This window comes from Callorhinus ursinus, unplaced genomic scaffold (genome assembly GCF_003265705.2).
Source record: "Callorhinus ursinus isolate GAN/ISIS: 27379988/994484 unplaced genomic scaffold, GSC_fseal_2.0 scaffold75, whole genome shotgun sequence".
NCBI lineage: Eukaryota > Metazoa > Chordata > Mammalia > Carnivora > Otariidae > Callorhinus > Callorhinus ursinus.
Window position 1 is genome coordinate 3083592 of NW_027397137.1, and position 15573 is coordinate 3099164.

The window sequence follows — 15573 nt, forward strand, 5'->3', positions numbered from 1 at the left end:
GATCCCGATCTCACACCAGCCCCTGCAGGAATGTGACCTTAGAAACCGTGGTAGTCCCTCAGCAAAACCTGCCTCAAATATTTTCCACAAGTTTTCTGGAGCCCAACAAAGAACCGACAGGAAAACAGAGTCCTGCAACAGACTCACCAGTTTACTGAGTAAAAACTAATTGTAGAAAATAAGCCGGCGCTAGCGAGGTCTTCCCTGTAACCAGCTCTCAGACCAACAAGGAAGGGAGGCATGGTGAGCCGACGCCTGGGACAATGCGCTGGAGGGTATAAAAGCCGACAGACAGCCTGAGCACCTCACACACTCACACGCACACCCTCCTCCAGCCCCACCGCCCCCACCATGGCCGCGTCCACCCTGTCTGTCTGCTCCAGCAACCTGAGCTACGGCAGCCGCGTCTGCCTGCCCGGCTCCTGGGACTCCTGCCCCGACTCCTCCTGGCAGGTGGACGACTGCCCAGAGAGCTGCTCCGAGCCCCCCGCTGCGCCCCCAGCTGTTGCCAGTCCAGCGGCTGCACCCCCAGCGGTTGCACCCCAGCCTCCTGCCTGACCCTTATCGGCACCCCCGTGAGCTGTGGGTCCAGCCCCTGCCAATCAGCCTGCACCAGCTCCTGCCAGCCCTCCTGCTGCAGCTCCTCCCCCTGCCAGGAAGCCTGCGGCGCATTCGTCGGCTGCACCCCTGTCTGCTGTGAGACCTCCCCCTGCTCGGCCTCCTCATGCTGCCAACAGTCCAGCTGCCAGCCCTCCTGCTGCAGCTCCTTCCCCTGCCAGGAAACCTGTGGCGCATCTGTCTGCTGCACCTCTGTCTGCTGCAAGCCCCTCTGCTTCATCCCTGTCTGCTGCACCCCTGTCTGCTGCAAGACCTCCCCCTGCTCAGCCCCCTCCTGCAGGCGGCCCAGCCCCTGCTCCTCGTCCTGCTGCAGGCCTTCCTCCTGCGTGTCCCTGCTCTGCTGGCCCGTGGGCTCCCGCCAGGCCTGCTGCGTGCCCGCCTCGGCCCAGAAGTCCTGCTGCTGACCAGCTTGAACCTCTGCATCTGGTGCTGCCACCTTTGTTCCTGGGCACAAATGTCCTCTCTCAGGAGCCCAGACGCCCCTCTGTGGGCACCAGGACCACCCCTCGGCCCCTTGGTGGGCACACAGACGCTGCCTACCAGGGATTCGAACATGCCGCCACCCCTTTCTGCCAACAGATGGCCCACAAGTCCTTCAACGGAGGTGGACTGCGGCACCCCGGGAACCCTCTTCTGTAGGATCGGTTCCTTGTGTTCCGCATGACAAAGGCCAATTGCTATAATCAATAAAATGTTTGTGTCATGACCTAGAGACTGGTGTTTGTTTTCTCCTCCTCCTCAGAGACCACTCCAGACTGGAGCTCTGCCTGGTGGAAGCAAACAATAAAGACATATTCTCAAATTCCAAGTTCAAAGCACCTGAGAGATGTCTGAATGTGGACCTGCACGCTCCACGTCCCTTCCCGGCCCCGCGGCCCACCCTCCCCACAGTGAAGAGCCCTCCAAGCCTGGGCCCGGGAGGTGAGAGCGGTTGCACAAGGCTTAGAGCTCCAGCCCACGCCTGGCCCCCTGCCCATGCAGGTTAAAGAGCTGGGGAGCAGCACGATCCTAACTGGTGGGCACTGGAGGGTCCAGTACCTAGCACCGTGCTGACTCCCTTGGAGAGAGGTGTCCACACAGAGGACCTGTGTGGTCCTGCATGCATGCTGGTCTGGGCACAGGGGCTGATGCTCTGCAGCACCAGCAAATCCCTGTAGACCCCAAGAGGGGTGCAGGGGTCAGTTCAGACATCATTCACTCTACTCAAGATCTCAAGGCCTGATTGAGGAGACAGGGAGCAAAAAGATGCCTTGTTGACAAATCCTCAGGACAGTGGAAGAGGATGAGCCTGCAGTCTCAGTGAACCTCTAGCACTAGAGGATCAAGTGGCCACCAGTCAGACCAGCCAGGTCAGCATCAGGCTCCCTACTGATCCCTTGTGCCAGGAACAGACGGAAGAAGCCCACAGGAGCAGAGCAGCAAAGGCCCAGCAGGTGGAGGGAGGAATAGAAGGTATCTCCTCACAGAGGCTGACTTCACCCCTACCCCAAGTTAGCTCTACCCCAGGGAAGAGGAGACAGAGCAAAAACCCTAAGTGGGCCTTTAAAGAGAAAGGGGCTGGGTTGTAAACCCGCCTTGACTCTTAAATCCCTCAGTTGCCTGAATTTATCCAAAATCTATGCCCATTACTTGTTCTTTCAAATTTTAAGAAAAACATGACCATCTGCATAGATACAGAGACCTCAGTGGATTCTTCACGGCACAGAGTTAGAGACCTGGAGGAAGATTCCACCTCATCCGTAACCAAAAAGAGTGAAGTACAGGGATGTTGACTCACATGGAAACCAGCAAACCACAGTGTTGCCAAAATAGTGCATGGGAGGGCCGGGGGGCAGTCCCTGCAGGATGCACCCCTGCTCTGGCCCCGCGGCACGAACACATCCAGGACCTTCTCATGGTTCCTGCAGGAAAGTTGGTCACAGCTGCTTAAGACACAGTCAGCCGGTCACCCTGCAGCCAGGGTGTCTACATGGTCAGCTGGACTGCTCACAGACGGGGTGTCTACACAATCAGCCAGACTGCTCGCAGATGGGCCATCTACATGGTCAGCCAGGTTGCTCACAGATGGGCCATCTACATGGTCAGCAGGAGTGCTCAGAGATGGGGCATCTGCATGGTCATCTGGACTGCTCACAGACTGGGCATCTACACAGTCAGTCAGACTGCTCACAGATGGGATGTCTACACAGTCAGCAGGACTGCTCCAGGCTGGGGCGTCTATGCAACCAGCCAGATTGCTCACAGACTCGGCATCGACACAGTCAGTCAGATGGCTCACAGATGGGGTGTCTACACAGTCAGTAGGACTGCTCACAGTCGGGCATCTACATGGTCAGCCAGGCTGCTCACAGACAGGGTGTCTACACAGTCAGCCACACTGCTCCAGGCCGGGCGTCTACACGGTCAGCCAGACTGCTCACAGTCAGGTGTTTACGCAGTCAGCCAGACTGCTCACAGACAGGGTGTCTACGCAGTCAGCCAGACTGCTCACAGTCAGGTGTCTACGCAGTCAGTCAGACTGCTCATAGACAGGGTGTCTATGCTGTCAGCTGGACTGCTCCAGGCTGGGTGTCTACACGGTCAGCCAGACTGCTCACAGTCGGGTGTCTACGCAGCCAGCCAGACTGCTCACAGACAGGGTGTCTACGCAGTCAGCCAGACTGCTCACAGACAGGGTGTCTACACAGTCAGCTGGACTGCTCCAGGCCGGGTGTCTACACGGTCAGCCAGACTGCTCACAGACAGGAGCAGTCTATGCAGTCAGCTGGACTGCTCCAGCTGGGCGTCTACACGGTCAGCCGGCCACCATTGCCCAGCAGTGGAGATGGTGAAGTCAGAGGTGACGGGTGTCTTTACTTTGGGAAGCTTCTTTAACGCGTGTTCACAATGCAGCGACAATGTTAAGTTGTCGGATCTCAGTGAGCCCTTCTGTGGGCAGCCCCCGGACCCGGACGCCCCGTCACCCATCATGCCTGAGACTGGGATGGTCACAGCCCTCAGAGGCATCACTGAGGAGACGGGGCAGGCCTCCCCCACTGTCTGGTGGTTGGTGCCATGGCCGCGGGGGTGCCTGGAGGGAGGGTGTCTGCAAGGCCAGGACGTGACGCGCAGTGGCTGGACACCCGTGATGGTGAGACCGGTGGCCGGCGGTGGGGTCTGCATGGGACCAAGCATGAGGAAGACCCGCGCATAGGAGGTGCTCCGAGAGTCCCTCCTGAATTTCCCATCCTTATAACCCGTGACCTCACAATAATGGATGTTTCCAGATACGTGGATATGTGGTCCTGCTGCAGGGAGGACCCCCTCGAAGGCGCTCCTCTTAGACTATTTCTTGGTTCTCACGCAGCTCCCCCCTGGCACCCTGGTGTGCCTCGGCTCCCTTGTGCTGATGAGCGTGCCCTCTCTGTGTGCCTCCCGCCCATCTCCGGGGCGGCCCCAGCGCCCTTGCTCTTGGGTGGCCCATGGCCACACCACAGGGGCTAAGGCCGCGCTGTCAGGGGCAGGTCTGGTTTCCCGGCCCGGAACAGTGCAGGCTCCCCGCAGGAGCACACAGGAGGGCGGCCGTCCGGGGCTGTGCGGCAGAGGCTGGGTCTGTGCCGTGGCCACGGAGACAGACCGCACACTCGGTGGCTGCAGCAGCACCCGCGGACTCTGACGGCTCGGAGGCCAGAGTCTGAAGCAGGCCTCAGGGGCTAAAACCAAGCTGTGGCCAGGCTGGGTCCTCCCGGAGCGTCCGCCCAACCTGCTCACTGTCCCTCCCAGCCGCCAGCGGCGCCACCTGCTCCGTGGGGCATCTACACGGTCAGTTGAACTGCTCATAGATGAGGCGTCTACACGGTCAGCGGGCTACCGTTGCCCAAGGAGAGAATGAGTCGGAGGGGATGGTGCTCCAAACCCGCAGTACGGTGTCCCGCTTCCCACGGCCTCCTCTTCCGTGGCAGCCCTTCCTCTCCCTTCTCCCAAATCCCTGGGATGACGCGAGCCCACCCGGCCAATCCAGGACGGCTCCCATTGCAAGACCCTCAGTTCACCCCATCTGGGAAGCCACCTCGCCTGTAGGGCTGTATCCACCAGTTGTGGGGATGAGGAAGTGGACATCTCTGGGGCCACGGAAGTTACCCACAAAGCCCTGTCCCCCCAAATGGGAGGAGGAGGTATACTCTTCTAGGAAGAGTACACTTCTAATTTTTAGACCAGGTTGGCTCCGCATATTAATTGCTGAGCAGGAGACTTTTTTACCTAAAAAGGGTCAGATCAGAAAGTTAGGGATTCGCCCTCAGTGCCACCCAGCAGAGTAAGAAATAACCTCACTGGTTCAAGGGACAAAGTGGGACAAAGGAAGCCCTGGGGCCCATCAGGCTGAGCTAGGAGCGCCCACACGCCCAAGAGGCCACCTCTGAGTGGTCAGCGCCCTGTGAACGGCCATCTGGTAACCTGTGGCTTCTCTGCAGAGGGAGATTTCCTGGATTCTGGGAGCTCCCCCTGGAGGAAGCAGTTTAGGGAAAGGCACTAAGGGAGAGACACCGCACACACTCGGGTGGACTTCTAATGCACTCTGGGATTTAATAGACTTTTGTGTGGGTGGCTGCAGAGCCTGGGCACTCCGCACCAGCCAGGTGGGTGCTGGGTGAATGGCCCAGGTCAGGGCCAGGGACACTAGGGGCGACTCTCTCCACCTGGTTAGCTGTAAGATGGTCAGTCGGGTCCAGAAGGTCTGAAGTGGATGATGTCTGGGCTGCCTGGTAGGAGTTCGGAGAGCAGCCACTTCTGACCGCACGGAGGAGGGGTCCTAGGAAGCCATGGGCTCAGCAGCAGTTAGAGGTGCCGCAGGGGGCAGGCCTGCAGACCAGGGTGGGGCAGGAGGGCTGGCAGCCCCCAGAGGACTGGCAGGAGGGAGCCACATACACAATGGGCTTGTAGCTCACGGGCAGGCACACAACTGGCTTGCAGCTCATGGGCAGGCACACAGCAGGCTTGCAGGTCATGGGCAGGCACACAGCAGGCTTGCAGGTCACGGGCACGCAGCAGGACGTCTGGCAGGGGCTGGGGGTGCAGCAGGTCACCTGGAAGGAGCTGGGCATGCAGCAGGACGTCTGGCACGGGCTGGGCATGCAGCAGGACGTCTGGCAGGGGCTGGGCACGCAGCAGGATGTCTGGCAGGAGCTGGGCACGCCGCAGGACGTCTGGCAGGGGCTGGGGGTGCAGCTGGCCTGCTGGCAGCCCGTGGAGCAGCTGGTGAAGTACATGGCGGTGTGGGGCTGGAGTGGAGTCAGGGTGGAGGACAGGGCTGGTCTGGAGGCTCCTTCCCCAGGCAGCCTTTATACCCGGGCTGTGGCATCCTGGCAACAAGCCACACAGGTGCCTTCCTCCTGGTTGCCTGATTGTTTTCCTCCTCCTCCTCCTCTGTGCGTCTCTTCCTGGAGTTTCTGGGGGAAGTTCAGGAAACTGCAACAGCTGGAGGCTCAGTGTGACCCAGCAGCCCTGTGATTTCTGGACTCAGAGCCCAGGTTGGATGGTGAAGGAGCATCAGCTGGGGATAGGAGACCCCACATCAGGATGTTCAAGGTCCTCCCCAAGCTTACATACCCTGTCCTCTGTCCACATAAGCACTAATCTTCTCGCCAGACCAGGGGTCCCCCGTTTTGATTTGTAAACTCTGTGATCCAGAAGGTCTTCCCAATGGACCAGAGCCAAGCAGCTGGGCTCCTCATTGGGGACAGCTGTGGCCATGTCATCCACCATGTCAACCAGTCCCAGCTTTGTGCCGGGCACCATGCTAAGCCTTTTACCTGGATCAGCTCCTCGCTGACTAGTCACCAATCCTTGCCGCCATCCAAGGGGTAGGTGATACCCCACTTACATGGAGGCGCAGTTAGATTCCATGATGTTTGTGCGCTCTCACCACTGGGGTGAAGAAGCAGGAATTTGAAGCTGCTCAGTTTCACTCTGGAGTCTGTGGTCTTTACCATTGTGCCAAATTATGCTGGGGCTTTAGGGGTTTTCCGAGACTCTTGGGTCGGTAAGTTAGAATTTAAAAAAACAAATCTGGGGGGGTGCCTGGGTGGCTCAGTCGGTTGGGCATCTGACTCTTGATCTCAGCTCAGGTCTTGATCTCAGGGTAGTGAGTTCAAGCCCTGAATTGGGCTCCACGTTGCGCATGGAGTCTACTTAAAAAAAACTGGGCATTTTGTCCATTTGTTACACTTCAATATCATTCTCTTCTCCTTCTTGGGTTAAAATTGCTTATGGTTAGACTTCCTGATATTGTCCATAGACCGTCTTCATGATTCTCAGTTCTGTTCTTTTTTTCAGATTGGGTAATTCCTACTGATGTGTCTGTCATATTGACAGTCTTTCTTATTCTATCGGCCCGGGACTATGATGCCTGGACTCAAGCTGTGTGGTCTGCACTTGTCCACCTGCACCGGCAGCCCAGCACCCACACTGCAGGATTTCCCACTGTTCCAGGAACGCGCCCATTTCTGCAGCAGTGTCCTCATGCCCCCACGGCTGCTTCTGCTTGGAACACCACCTCTGCCCCATCCACGTCACCCACATGCCAGCTCAGCATCGCCTCCACACAGAGGTCCCCAAACCACTCGCCAGCACGCCTATTCCTCTCTACGTGCTGAACCTGTTTTCCTTTCCGGGACTCAGACCGCTCTGGAGTCATTTCATGCATTAACTTTCATCCTCTTGTTTATTCATTGTCCCACAAGGCTCATGAGGCTAGGACGTCTCTGTAGCCAGCACACAATATATATCTGTTGCATGAACAAATCAATTATTGTATAGATTACTAGGTGGCAGAAGTTGGTCACCTTTCTATAAAGGGAAGATAGTAAATATTTCAGGCTTTGCAGGGGCATGGTCTCTCTCATAACCACTCTGCATTATAGTGCAAGCCCTAGACAATGCGTAAGCAAATGAGCATGGCTGTTTCTAATAAAACTTTATTTACAAAACAAGGAGCAGGCCAGATTTGTCCCACAGACTTCCCTGCTTCCCAGTTTACAGATCCCTAGTTTAATGTTTTCCTGTGCAAAATAAAAGCTCAGAATGCATCACTGCCTCAAAGTCACCACTGACAGGCATGAGACAAAAAGGAATAAGGGACGCGGTACTGAGTGGAGCGTGGTGTTGTGTGCACATTACTGCCTGGAGAAATAGCACGAACCCCACGCACAGGCAAACCAGAAGATCCTGTTTACAGAAGAAGAAATTGGCCTCTAAGCTAAATGTATTATAGTGGAGCATAACACAGAAGAGTGCGTCCCACAAGATGTTGGGGGAAACATGGTGGAAACAACTATGAGGAAGTCAACAGTTGTGCTTCTGTGTTGCCAGGACGCCTACAGCTCGGGTATAAAGGCCGCCCGGGGAAGGAGCCTCCAGACATCACCGCCCTCCTCCCTGACTCCACTCCAGCCCCGCGCCACCATGTGCTCCACCAGCTGCTCCACGGGCTGCCAGGCGTCCTGCTGCACCCCCAGCCCCTGCCAGGCATCCTGCTATGTGCCCATGAGCTGCCAGCCCACCGTGTCCGTGCCCGTGAGCTGCAAGCCTGCCGTGTACGTGGTCCCCTCCTGCCAGTCCTCGGTTTGCCTGCCCGTGAGCTACAAGCCCCTCGTGCTCATGGCCCCCTCCTGCCAGTCCTCTGGGGGCTGCCAGCCCTCCTGCCCCACCCTGCTCTGCAGACCCATCTCCTGTAGCACCCCGTCCTGCTTCTGGCCATGAGCCTCCCACCCAGCTGCTCCCAGGGCACAGGGGGCCACACCTGCTCCCCTCCTGGAACAAGTCTTCAGTGGCCTCCAGGTTCTGCACAGGGCCGATGAAGAACATGCCCAACGGACCCTCTGAAGCCTGTGGCAAGGATGTAGCAGGATGATCTGGATCCCTCTGTGTCTCCTCTGGGAGGCCCTGGTTTCCAGGGTCCTCTGTCTCCAGCAGGGAACCCACCCTGTGTGAGCCAAATAAACCGTGCTTTCCTGATACAGCTTGTCCCTCTGGTTTATCTTCATGTATTTTGAAGTTCTTTTCTTGAAGACATAGGCAACCATAAGCAGAGCAGCCCCTCCTCAAAGAGCCCTCTCTCCAACTGCTCAGCTGGAGGTGGGCGGTTCTTGGAGGGTGCAGGGGGAAGGTGTCCTCCCCACATCCACCACCTGAGGCTCATTTGTCGTTGGGGAAGGGCAGAGGAAAAACTGCCTGCCCTGAACAGGGGATGGGAATTGGAGCGCTACAACAGGGAGGGCAGAGAAAGCTCACGCAGACCCACCCCAACTACAAAGTGGAGTCTGGCCATTGCCAGGAAGTCTGGCCATTCCCTTTCTCAGGAAGTGAGAAAGCTTCACCCTCCAAGATCCAGGCACATAGGGCCTGCTCAAGACTGACCCTGGGATAGGACAATGGAGCCCTCCTGGCCCCAGCTCAGCCTGGCTGGTACAGCTGCAGGAGCAATGGCAATCCCTGGGGGGAGGCAGGCCTGTGTAGAGGTCCCCTCCATGTACCAGGCACACAGAGAGAGCTGAAAACTTAAGGCAGAGCAAAAGTACTGTGCCTCTAGCCCTGGCCTGAAGTTCATGCCTGGAAACCCACCACAAAGGAATCCAAAGTCTTAGGTACCTTGAAGGTCATCACAAAAACAGCAAAACCCAAACCAAGGTCAACATCTGAGCAGGTTGATCCAAACTTCCCCTAACACAATGATGACCTGCCAGAAGAGACTTACCCATTTCCCAGAGGAAACACTGTTTATGTCCATTTCAATTAATACATGATATCTGATATTCAATAAAAAATTAGAAGACATACAAAAAAGCAAGGAAAAAAGATCAATCTATTGTCAAGGGACAAAGCTGGACTCAAAGCTCAACAAAACTCGACTCAAAAATGACCCAGATGTTAGAGCTATCAGACAGAAACAGTAAAATAACTATGATGAGTGAAGTAAGTTAGAGAAAGGTGAATACAGTTGACCCTTGAACAATGTGGGGGTTAGGGGCACTGACCCCCTGCAATTCACATATAAATTTTAAATTCACATATAACTTTTTACTCCCCAAAAGCTTAACTACTAATAGCCTACTAATGACCAGAATCATTACTGATAACATGAATAGTCAATTAACACTTATGTTGTATGTTCATGTATTATATTTGTAGTCATACAATAAAGTAAGCTAGAGAAAAGAAAGTGTTATTTAAAAACTATAAGGAAGAGAAAATACATTTACAGTACTGTACTTTTAAAAAAAAAATCCATGCAATTCAAACTCACGTTGTTCAAGGGTCAACTGTACTGTAGGATCTCACTTATATATGGAATCAAAATAATAATAATAATAATAATAATAATAATAATAATAATTCCAGAGGTGGGGGCAGGGGGTGGGTGAAATGGGTGAAGGTGGTCAAAAGTTACAAACTTCCAGTTATAAGACAAATGAGTTGGGGAATGTAATGTACAGCATTTCTATAAAAGAAAAACACCAAGTTAATATGTTTAAAGAAATAAAAGAACTATAAATATGAGAACAGAGTGAGAATCTATTAAAATAGAAGAAACAAACAGACTTGAGGGAAACAAAGAAAACTCCTAGAAATAAAAAAAAGTCAAGTAATAAAAATTAAAAATTTAGTTGAAAACTTAAAGAGAACATTAGACATAGCAGAAGAGAGAATTAGAGAAATCAGAAGGCAGATCCCAAGAAAATATCCTGAATGCCCCAAAAAGAGTTTAAAAAGTAGCAAATATGTAAGAGAAGTTAAAAGATGTGCTAAATGATTGGGGGGACATGTGTGGTAAATTCATAAATAAAAGCATAGGAATGATAAATGTTAAATTTAGAATAACAGTTACATTCAGAATGGATTAAAGCATTGAATCATGTGGGGGATGTAAGTCTTCAAATAAATAAACAAATAAAATAACTAAGATTAATAAGTTAAATAATCAAGGGTAAAACATGGACTACATGTATGAACAGATGGAGAATTTCAGCAGAGAGAGTCAAAAAGATTATGTAAAAATCAAAATACAATATCAAAAATAAATTCTTTCAATGGGCTCATCAGTAGACTTGACACAGCCAAGTGTGGAATCATTAAATTTCAAGATAAGTAAATAGATATAGTCCATATTAAAACTCAAGGAGAAAAATAGTAGAGGGAAAAACAAGAATAAAACATCAAAGAACTCTAGGACAATATTAAATCATCACTAATGAATGTAATTAAGGTCCCAGAAAAACAGGAGAAAGAGAATAAGAGAGAAGAAATATTTAATTTCTTAAAATTTATGAACTTTCTAAAAATAATGAAAGGCATAAAATGATAGATCCAAGAAGCTCAGAGCACCTCAAGTAGGATAAATCAGCCCCTGACTCCTACAAAAAATAATGACCTGGATACATCATTAAAGTCCGACTATAAAACCAAAAGAGAAGAGGAAATCTTGAAGGCATCTGCATGAAAAAGACATGCTCCATATATAACAAAGATGAGAATTTCTTCAGAGTCTAATTAGAAAGCATACAATTCAAAAGACAATGGAAAGATATCTTTAAGATACTAAAAAAAAAAAAATCTGTCAACCCTATGAAGGTTTTAAGAAAGTATCTTTAAAAATTAAAGTGAGGGGCACTTGGGTGACTCAGTCCATTAAGCGTCTGTCTTCGGCTCAGGTCATGATCCCAGGGTCTTGGGATCGAGCCCTGCATTGGGCTCCTTGCTCAGCAGGGAACCTGCTTCCCCCTCTGCCTCTCACCCACCCCCCAAGCTTGTCTCTCTTGCTCATTCTCTTTCTCTCTCAAATAAATAAAATCTTAAAAAAAAATAAGTAAAAATTAAAGTGAAATAAACACTCGCTCAGATGAACAAAAACTGGGAGAGATTAACCAACCACAGACATGCACTACCAGAAATATTAAGAAAATTTCTTCAAGCCACTGATTGGGAGAGCAGAGAGAAACCTGACGTACACAAGGAGAAAAATGTCTCTAGAAATGATTCTAGAAAGAAGCTCAATATAAAAAGCTTTACAAGATAATCGACTGTCTAGAGCAGACACCATCACAATGCACTGGGGGTTCTTCACATGTGAGGAGGTAAAGGAGACAACACCCCCTCAGACGATGTGACATGGAAGTACACCGCTGTAGAGTCCCGACACTGCAGAGGAACGGCATAATAGCATTTGGGGGTAGATCGTGTTCTATTAAAGGTGTAAATTATAAACTCTCGACCAATCCACTTTGAAAAGATGTGTAACCGATGAGGCCAAAAGTAGAGATGACATGGGATAATTAAAAATACTAAACCTGAAAAGAAGAGAAAGAGAAAAAAGAACGGATGGCACAAATAGAACACAACCAGCAAGATGGTATTTTATACCTCAGTATATCAACAACTTCCATTAAATGTAAAAGGTCTAAACATCAAAATCAAAAGACAGAGATTTTTAAATTGGATAAAAAAAAGCAAGACCAACTATCTGCTATCTACCAGAAATCCCACTTTAAATATAAAACCATAGGGTGCCTGGGTGGCTCAGTCGGTTAAGCAGCTGCCTTCGGCTCAGGTCATGATCCCAGGGTCCTGGGATCGAGTCCCGCATCGGGCTCCCTGCTCAGCAGAGAGCCTGCTTCTTCCGCTCCCTCTGCCTGCCTCTCTGCCTACTTGTGCGCGTGCTCTCTCTCTATCTCTGTCAAATAAATGGATAAAATCTTTTAAAAAATAAATAAATAAATGAAGTCAGGATTTACTTTAAAAAAATAAATATAAAACCATAGTTAATTATTTCATATAAATGTGTTTCTATATATGCTTATATACTACATATGTATATAAGCATGATGTGTATGTTTATGTTTATGTATATAATACATGCATAAGCATAATCAAATATATATATATTTTTAAAGATTTTATTTATTTATTCATGAGAGACAGAGAGAGAGAGAGAGAGAGAGAGAGAGAAGCAGAGGGAGAAGCAGGCTCCCCACTGAGCAGGGAGCCCGATGCGGGATTCGATCCCAGGACTCTGGGATCATGACCTGAGCTGAAGGCAGACGCCTAACCATCTGAGCCACCCAGGTGCCCCATAATCAAATATATTGTTGGTATTATCATTTTGAACAAACCATTATGCCAAATCAATTAAAAATAAGAAAAATAAGTTATTATTTTACCTCCACTTACTCCTTCTTCATTTTGCTTCCTTACTTTATATGGATCAAAGTTTCTGACCTATATTACTTTCCTTTTCTCTAAGGACCTTCTTGCAAAGCAGGTTTACTGGCAAAAATTTCCCTCAATACTTATTTGTCTCAGAAAGTCTTTATTTTCCCTACACTTTTGAAGGATAATTTTGCAGGGTATAAGATTCTTGGGTGACAGGTTTTGTCTTCTCAACACTTTAAATATTTTGCTCTCCTCTCTGAGGAGAAGCTGGTGTAATTCTTGTCTGTGGTCCTGTGTAGGTAGGTGGTTTTTTCCTTTGGCTTCATTCAGGATTTTTTTCTTTATCTCTGATTTTCTGCAGTTTGGAAATGATGTAGTTGATTTTTGCACTTACGCTGCTTGGTGTTCTCTGAGCCTCCTGGGGTGGTGGTTTGGTGTCTGACGGTAGTTTAGGGGATTTTTGGTCATTATTGCTTCAGGTACGTCTTCTGCTGCTTTCTCTCTCGCTTCTCCTCTGCTGTTCCCACCTCACAGAGGTCATACCTTCCGTGTCGTCCCACAGTCCTTGGGTGTTCTGCTCTGGTTTTTTGTCTTTGTTCCCTTTGTGTTGCAGTTTTGCAGGTTTCTGTTGATATATCTTCCAGCTCAGAGATGCTTTCTCAGCCATGTCCAGTCCACTAAGAAGCCCATCAAAGCCATTCTTCATTTCTGTTACAGTGTTTTTTGTCTCTAGCATTTCTTTCTGGTGCTTTCTTAGGATTTCCATCTCTCTACGTTTGCCCATCTGTTCTTGCACACTGTCTGTTTTACCCAACAGAGCCTCTGGCATATTAGTCAGAGTTGTTCTGAATTCCCAGCCTGATAATTCCAACATGTCGGTCGTGTCTGGCTCTGTTGTGTGCTCTGTCTGCAAATGTGTTCTTTAGCCTTTTGCCTTGTGATTTTTTTCTCGATAGGCAGACATGATGCCCTGGGTAGAAAGAACTGCTGTAAATAACCTTTAGTACCGCGGTGGTGAGGTGTTGCGGGGTGGGGTGGGGGAGGGGGGATGCGTCCTGTAGTCCTACGATCAGGGCTCAGGCTTCCAGTGAGCCTGTGCCTTCTCAAGAGTTTCTCAGTCTCCCCCCCTCCCATGAGAGAGGATAGCTAGAGGGGCTGAGTTGGGTATTTTCCTTCCCATGGGTCAGTTAGGCTGATAAATCCCTCGATGGTTAAGCTCTGGTTAATAGTTTTTTCTGAGGGAGGCTTGTTAAGAATGCTCTGCTGTATTTCAAGACAGTTCCTTTACCCCTCACCCCGCCAAAAGCATGAGGGGATTTTCCTCTACCACCAAGAGTTCTAGGAGGTAAAACTCACCAAAGTGCAGGAGCCCCCCGCCCCATGACTGGGTCCCCTTGAGATTTTAATCTCTCAGGTTTGTCTACGTTTAGCCTCCAGCAACTTGTGAATTATAGTCCAGGTTTCCCTGCCCTGGCCCCAGCCCCAGCAAGTTGTGGTTCTCCATATTTGCCTGTAGGTGCCTCCACTTTGCGGGGGTGGGGGGCAGTGGTTTGCCCTGTGACCTCACTTCTCTTACAGATCTAAGAAGAACCATTGGTTTTTCAATTTCTTCTGCTATTTAATTGTTGTTAGGACAGGGTGGTGACTTCCAGCTTCTCCCATGCTGGACCAGACTACCACGACTCAGAGAACAACCCCCATGAAGAGGTGCTACACGGTCAGGTAGACAAAACTACATGACCAGCTGTGGCTAGCCGGTCTCTATTACCAGCACAGAGGGCGCGTGAGTGTGGGAGCCATGGGGTGAGGAGAGGGAGCTATGCTTTTTACTGAGACCTGTATAGTTACCTGCTGCTGCTGAGTACCCAGCCTTCCAGGAATAGAAGCCTGCTGAAGGCCAGTTTGGAGGCGACATCTCATGAGGAGGGTGCACCATCCTCCAGAGCACCGTCAGACACTCCACATCAGTGGCCCTTTTTTTTTTTTTTTTTAAAGATTTTATTTATTTGAGAGAGAGAGAGATAATGAGAGCAAGAACACAAGCAGGGGGAGTGGGAGAGGGAGAAGCAGGCTTCCCACAGAGCAGGGAGCCTGATGCGGGGCTGGATCCCAGGACCCCGGGATCACGACCTGAGCCAAAGGCAGACGCCTAACGACTGAGCCACCCAGGCGCCCTCATCAGTGGCCTTTATATGGTATTGAGTCTATAATAGATAGAAAGCATGAGTCTAGAAACCAAGGGATGGAAACCAGGAGGGTCCCTACTTACCATTTCACCCAGCGACCCACTCAGGGAATTTGTGTATGCCGACCCCACCACTGTGAGCTCCATGGGTTTAGAGGTCCTGGTTCCCAAAGGAGGACTGTTCCCAAAGGGGACACAACAGGAATCCCACTGAAGTAAGTATTAGTTTTCCACTGTTTATAGGTTAGTGTTTCAAACTCATATAAATGCTAGCAGTGTATACATTACATAAATAGACAAGATAGGTGTCTATCCACACAGAGTTTTGTAAGGTGCTTATCCTTCACCAATTTGATCCTCTGGGTAAAACATCAAGGACACTTCTTCCACAACCACACACATAGATCTCCCCTGTTCTTGTTAGTGCCTGTGTGGTATTTCCTTATACGGAGATGCTAAAATAACATTATTCCTCTATTAATGGCCTTCACCTCGTCTCTTGTTGTTACTGTTGCTATCACAAACAGTGTGATCACGTACATGTATATCTTTTTTTATTTTTTTTTATTTTTATTTTTTTTTTAAAG

General features: G+C 50.3%; 1 pseudogene; it reads left to right on the plus strand.

Moving 5' to 3' along the window:
* The first annotated feature begins 351 nt into the window (after positions 1-351).
* Positions 352-1022, plus strand: LOC112816741 (uncharacterized; annotated as a pseudogene).
* The last annotated feature ends 14551 nt before the right edge of the window (positions 1023-15573 follow it).